At 41.7% G+C, this 6,608-nt stretch overlaps 1 pseudogene; it reads right to left on the bottom strand.

The window, feature by feature from the left end:
* Positions 1–4,983: 4,983 nt before the first annotated feature.
* On the bottom strand, positions 4,984–6,608 carry LOC126954945 (adenosine receptor A2b-like; annotated as a pseudogene).

Here is a 6,608-nt window from a genome sequence, read left to right on the forward strand (position 1 = left end):
CTCTTTTGTACTCAGTACGATTTATCATCCATAACAAAGAATATTAACTTGATGCTGTAATGCTGAACCAAACTGATCTCACCAAAAGTGCTCACATGTTAGACTGCTGTCAGCACTCCCTGCACACGCCCTTGCCCCTGCCTGCAGAGAGCAACTTTAGGGCTTGCTTAGAAAACTAAAGGCAGATGGACAGAGAAATGAGTTGGAAAGCATTTGGATTTTCTTCCATTTTTTTCTTTCAGGTTGTATACAAATTTTAATATAATATCACTAAAAGATTTTTAAAATGGAAAAATAATCATCCTAACCCTGCTACCCAAAGACAAATTAGTTTCATATTTTTCACACTACCTTCTGGTTTTTGATCATATGCATTTCTTTTTAATAATATTTTAAGCATAGTGAAACCTACATTTTTGTAATATGTGATTGTATGAATTATATGTTTTTCACTTGATACTATATTATAAATATTTTTTCTGTTTTTCCATTTTTTCCATTTTTAAGCTTTTCACATCGTCATGGTCTTTCATAATATTAGTGTACCACAATGTGTTTAGTAATATCCTTATATTAAATAGTAGCCATGTGACCCAGCATTGCTCAGGATAATTATTAGCCACCGACAAATACAGTACAAATACAACTTAATACACATAATAAAAATTAATATGTTATAATAATTTTCTGTAATTGTAATAATTCAGAGCTGTGATTATGTTTAACTTTGTAACAAGATTACTTTATCGATCACATCTGTCATCTGTACTTCAAGACTGTTGCTCACTCTGAAGCTGTCCTGAGTGACAGCCTGGGGCTAGATGGGCAGGGGCACCAGAAGTCAGACTGCCTGGGTGTGAAGCCTGGCTTTGCCCCTTACTATCTGTTTGAGCTTAGGATGCATGAACGCTATGTTTGAGGTCTTTGCATCTCAGTTCCCTCCTCTGTAAAATGGCTATAACTGATAATATCTACTTGACAGAATTGTTATAGGATTATGAGATATAACACTTGTAAAGCACTAAGACATGTGAGCTATCACTATTAGCAACGCCTGCAATTTGGAACATCTGTCTTGTCATTTATTAATGGTTATGACGAAATGGACTCACAGATCTGTAGCTGTGTGAAAATGGAGTAGTAGTTTCAGTGAGTCGATGCATTTTGTCTGATCTAATCTTGTAAGTTTTAAAACTCATTTAACTAAGTTTTTAAAAGAATGTGCCTTACACTGTTCTCTGTGGAAGAAAAACATTTGAAGTGGCTCGTATTGTTTCTCATTGTGTGTCACTTAAATTCTATTCTATCCCAGGTCATTTAAATTCTAAGTTAGACCAAACCAAATGTGTTCTGATGTAATAATGGGAATCATAATAGCACCTGTCTCACAAGGCTCTTTTGAGGATTTAAATTAGTTAGTATTCAGTAGAATAGTTCCTAAATATAGTAAATACTATGGAAGTATTTGGTAATACAATAAAGTAAAAATAAAACCATTCCAATGTTGCGGTGAAACTCTTTTTAGTTTGCATGATATAATTAGGAATTTTATTCATATGGAAATTATATGGAGGAATTTAATTTTATTTAATTATATGGAGATTTTTGTCATTTCTAATTTTTAGCTTTTACAGATAATGCTGCCGATGGGCATCTTCATGCATGCATTTATTTGTTTTTCTTCTTTTAAAATACTTTCTTTAAGATAAAACCTTGGAGTGGGTTTGCTGGAGAAGTTTAGTGAAGAAGTAGGTTAGTTCTGACAGCAAAGATTTCCAGGAAGTGGGTGGGAGGGAATCAAGCTGGGCTTTAGGGCATTGTGGAGATGGCAGGGTCAGTAGAGCTGGGAGGCTCTCTCACCAGCTTGAGAGCTCAGTACATTGCGAGTCAGCAGGCGGCAAAAACAGCGGGGTGTGGGGCAACAGGCAATGGCTGGAATCCAGTGAGGTGACTTTTAGATCCATCTCTACCTCTCTGTTGAAATGCAAGGCTGCGGCCGGGCGCGGTGGCTCGCACCTGTAATCTCAGCACTTTGGGAGGCCGAGGAGGGTGGATCACGAGGTCAGGAGATCAAGACCATCCTGGCTAACACGGTGAAACCCCGTCTCTACTAAAAATACAAAAAAGTAGCTGGGCGTGGTGGCGGGTGCCTGTAGTCCCAGCTACTGGGGAGGCTGAGGCAGGAGAATGGCGTGAACCCAGGAGGCGGGGCTTGCAGTTAGCTGAGATCGTGCCACTGCACTCCAGCCTGGGTGACAGAGCGAAAAGCAAGGTTGTTTTGCCCCTGTGGGTCTCCATTTCTTCTAAAGCCTTTCCCAGTACGAGGGTCTATGAGTTCTTTATTTCTTAAATATTAAATACCTTCTAAATGCCTAAAATTGTGCTCAGTACTAGAGATGCAACAAGGAGTAAAATATAGTCAGTATTTTCTCTTAGTTACAGATGCACAAGACAATTTTCAGGTAAATTTAAAACATGTGATAAACTCAAGTGATAAACAAATACAGAAAACTGTAGAGGCATGGGATAGGGGTGGGAGCTCACTTACCCCAGCCTTCAGAGGTAGGCTGGGCGGAAGGGAAGGAAGTTTTCCTGGAGGAGGTAATGGTTGGACTTAACCTTAAAGGAGGCGCAGGAGTTAACCAGGCAATGGGGAGAGTGAAGAGCGCTCAGGGCAGAGGAGATGGCATGGCCAGCACACAGTGGGATCATCAGGGTGCTTCAGAGGACCGGCAGTTCTTTGTCCCTGGGGAATCAAAAGCAAGGCAGGTGGCCCGAGATGTGGCTGGAGAGGCAGACAAGGTCCTGGTACATCACTTTAAAGCGTTTGGGTTTTCCACAGACCATTTTACCCAAGAGTGGCTTTGGAAATGTGCCAGCTTCCACTCAAGGCCAAGAATCTGTCCGGTTTTCCCCGTATCTTGACAGTGCTTTCCCTGCGAGGCTCAGAGCACCTTATTTTTAGGGTGACCACTAGCTGTCGCTATTGAACAGGTCTAGTTCCCCAGGGCTCAATATCAAACGTAAGGCCCCAGCAGCCGGGCGGAGTTACCGGATGCCGGAGTCCAGCCCCGCCTCTAGGTCAGTTCAGGGTCCTAAGCGATGACTCACTGGTAGGCACGCTGGTGTACAGGTAGTGGCTGCCCTGGGGTAGAACCTGCTACGCACTGGGCAAGGAGATTGTGTGAAGCGTGGTACGCCACCACATTCAGCCACGGGGTGGCGCTGCCACCCTGACGGCCCGAAGGGAGGCCGGCAAAGAGGCAAAGTCTTTCCTTAGGACAGCCTTGCTCTTTTGTGGTCCACAGTACCGTTCAAGGACAGTGTGAGGGAGCCCCAGACGCACACCACCCCAGCGGTCCCCGGGCAGCCAGTCGCTCAGCAGAGAGATGCTCGAACGCTCTGCCATTTCTTTTGTCCCATGGGCCTCAGCCCCTCATTGTTAAGGGTCTTTTGGGCCAGTCCCCAGTTTCCACCCTCTGATTCCAGGTTATGCGGTGTACCAATGTGTCCTCCCCTAGGGCTTCTGTTTCCTATCATCCTTCCCAGAAAGCTTCCCCAACTCAGCCAGTGTTCATCTGGTACTTTCCATCTTTTAAAAATTGATTTTTTGATATACAGTCATGCATAGCATCATGATGTTTTGGTCAATGAGGGACTGTATATACAATGGTGGTCCTATAAGATTATAATATTGTATTTTTACTGTACCTTTTCTATGCTTAGATATGTTTAGATACACAAATATTTACCATTGTGTTACAATTGACTGCAGTATTCAGTATGGTAACATGTTGCACAGGTTTGTAGCTGAGGAGCTGTAGGTGCACCATATAGCCTAGGTGTGTGGTAGGTTCTATCAGTTAGGTATGTGTAAGTACACTCTATGATGTTGGAACAATGATGGAATCAACTGTGATGCATTTCTCAGGTCTTATCCCTGCTGTTAAGTCATGCATGACTGTACATTTACATAGTGAAATAATTGCTACAGTCAAGCAAGTTAAGGTATTCATCATCTCACATAGTCACCTTTTTATTGTGGTAAAAGTATGTAAAATCTACTCTGTTATTTCCAGTATATGATGCAATACTATTAACTATAGTCCTCGTGATGTTTCAGGAGTTAAAGATACGCCATTCTGGCATATTGACTATTTAAGTTAAGGGCACTTAAAAAACAGCAAGTGTAAGAAGATCACTCTGACCTTTGAGCTGTTTCTTAAAAGCAAACGACATTCTCATGGGAAAGACATCCTCCCTGTAGTAGGATAAAAAAGGAACAGTCTTATCATCAAGGATGAGAAGCTGAAGCCAAGATAAATCTGTACAAACAAACCTTGTTAAACTAACCCTTATCTTCCTAGTTGCATCTCTGCCCAATTTAATACCCTAGCCCAAGCCACTTGCCCTATCACATTTTTCAGTGTGCTATTCTTTGTTGAATTCAGTATACTGAATTTGTAACTGACTCAAACTGCTTCTTCGGGTCTTTATTTCCTTATGAGGTTCTCCTGTGCCATGTAAAATTTCTATTAAATAAATTTGTTTGCTTGTCTTCTGTTAATCTGTCTTATGTCAGCTTAATTCTTGGACTCAGCCAGGACCCTCTGAGAATGGAGGTGGAGTTTTGCTGCCCCTATATTGTACATTAGATCTCTAGGCTTATTTATTTTACATAACTGAAACTTTGTGCCCTTTGACCTCTATCTCCCCATCATCCCTCTACCCCAACCACCTTTCTACTCTCTGTTTCTATATATTCAAGTTTTTCTTTTTTTTTAAAGTGAGATAATGCAATATTTTTCTTTCTGTATCTGACTTATTGGAGCTCGCCCTAAGCCAAGGGAACATTTGTCCCATAACTCACGTCCCAAAGGACTAGTTAAAAGCATAACATATGCTGACTTCTTTCTCTAATACAACTTTAGAGCCATAGCCTCCAAAGGGGGACATGCAGGAGAACTACTAGGATGGGCAGAATATTGGAATTTCTATTTAATTTTTAAAATGTTTTATTTTTATTTCACCTAATACATACACATAATTATATAATTTTACTTAGTGAAATGTTCATGTTTTAGGTTCCAAGAACTTCGCCAAACTTGAACTCTGGAGAGAAGCGAAATTCACTCCCTAGCTCTAGAAAGGGGAATTTGGTAGAAGAGGGATCTCATTCTTCCAATTTCTTCCCCTCGGGTAGTTTTCTGTATATGGAAAAGAATGGAGCTTAAAATTATTATGTGATGACAATTCTACTTAAGAACTTAGGAGACTATCATTTCCTCAAATTAATATGGCAGTTTCTTGATTGAAGAATTATACTTTTAATTTTCCTGGCTGTCTTCTTAGGAACAAATATACATTTTTAGTACAGGCAACTTTTATTGTTTCATTGCCTCTAATTTAAAACATATTTGCATTATAATAGTTCACAGTGTTTCACAGTAAAATAGTTTGTCATTTTCTACCATAAAGGAGGCAGACTCTAAAACAAAACAAAACATGCTTTTAGAATCCATTCAAGCTGTCAACATCGTCAACACAGTAAGAGCAGTCAAATAGAACCATAAATATATTTGTCAACCCTTGGAGCCTACTAATAACAGGTATATATTAGCTAGATATATGGTAGCTCCAGGGGAGTGCTCAAAAGAGGCAGCCCATGTACTTGGGAGGTATAGCTACCTTTTACAATGAGAATAAGCCAGTCATGTCCTGTCCCATTGTTTATTATGTATTTACGTCTTCTCCTCGAAGAGGCCAGAGCCTGCTTCACAGGCCACACTGAGAACAGGCTGTGCCCTGACCTTCCCATTCCCATTCTTGAGATCAGTCCAGCAGTGAACATATCTGTAAATAATTTTATGAAAAGTATAGCAGGAGTCTCTGTTCTGGTGGTCATAGACAATGGGATTGACAACCAAATGTTCATGTGACAGGAGAATGGTCATCTTCCTTGCCCACTTGGGCTTATCTTTAGCCTGAGCTAGCTGAAAAAGAGTGATACAGTCCATGGTGCACACTGGTAACGAGCACAGAGCAAACATCCCCACCATCACAGCCAGCAACTTGGCTGTGTGGATCTCCCGTTGGAGGGTGGTCCTTGAGTGGTCCATCAGCTCCATGCACTAACTGTGAAGAACTTGATAGAGATCAGCCACATTATGAGCAGTGGGGACAGGACTTACCCCCCCAAAAACTGAAATATATCATGTAACTCATGGGTACTGCATTCTAAAAGAGACACTTCACAAGGCAGCAGCTTTCATTCATGGTTCCATCCCAGGGCTCCTTGCAGTTGTTGGACATAGCATATTTACTGTTCTACTCCAGGAATGAGGTCAGTCCAATGCCAAAGGCAAGGACCCAGAGGACAGCAGTAACCCCTCTTGTTTGGGTCCCAGTGACTAAACTTTTATGCCTGAGCCGACTGTGGCTGGCCAGGTACCTGCTGATGGCCATGGACAGGAGGCTGAAGATGGAGCTCTGTGTGAGCACAGGCATGAAGCGGGCAAGGAAGAGGTGGCTGTGGAAGTCAGTGCAGAACCCAGGCTGATGATGATGGGAAAGGGGAAGGTGAATAGCCCCATGGCCACATCAGGGAC

Source organism: Macaca thibetana, chromosome 1 (assembly GCF_024542745.1).
Source record: "Macaca thibetana thibetana isolate TM-01 chromosome 1, ASM2454274v1, whole genome shotgun sequence".
NCBI classification, from domain to species: Eukaryota; Metazoa; Chordata; class Mammalia; order Primates; family Cercopithecidae; genus Macaca; species Macaca thibetana.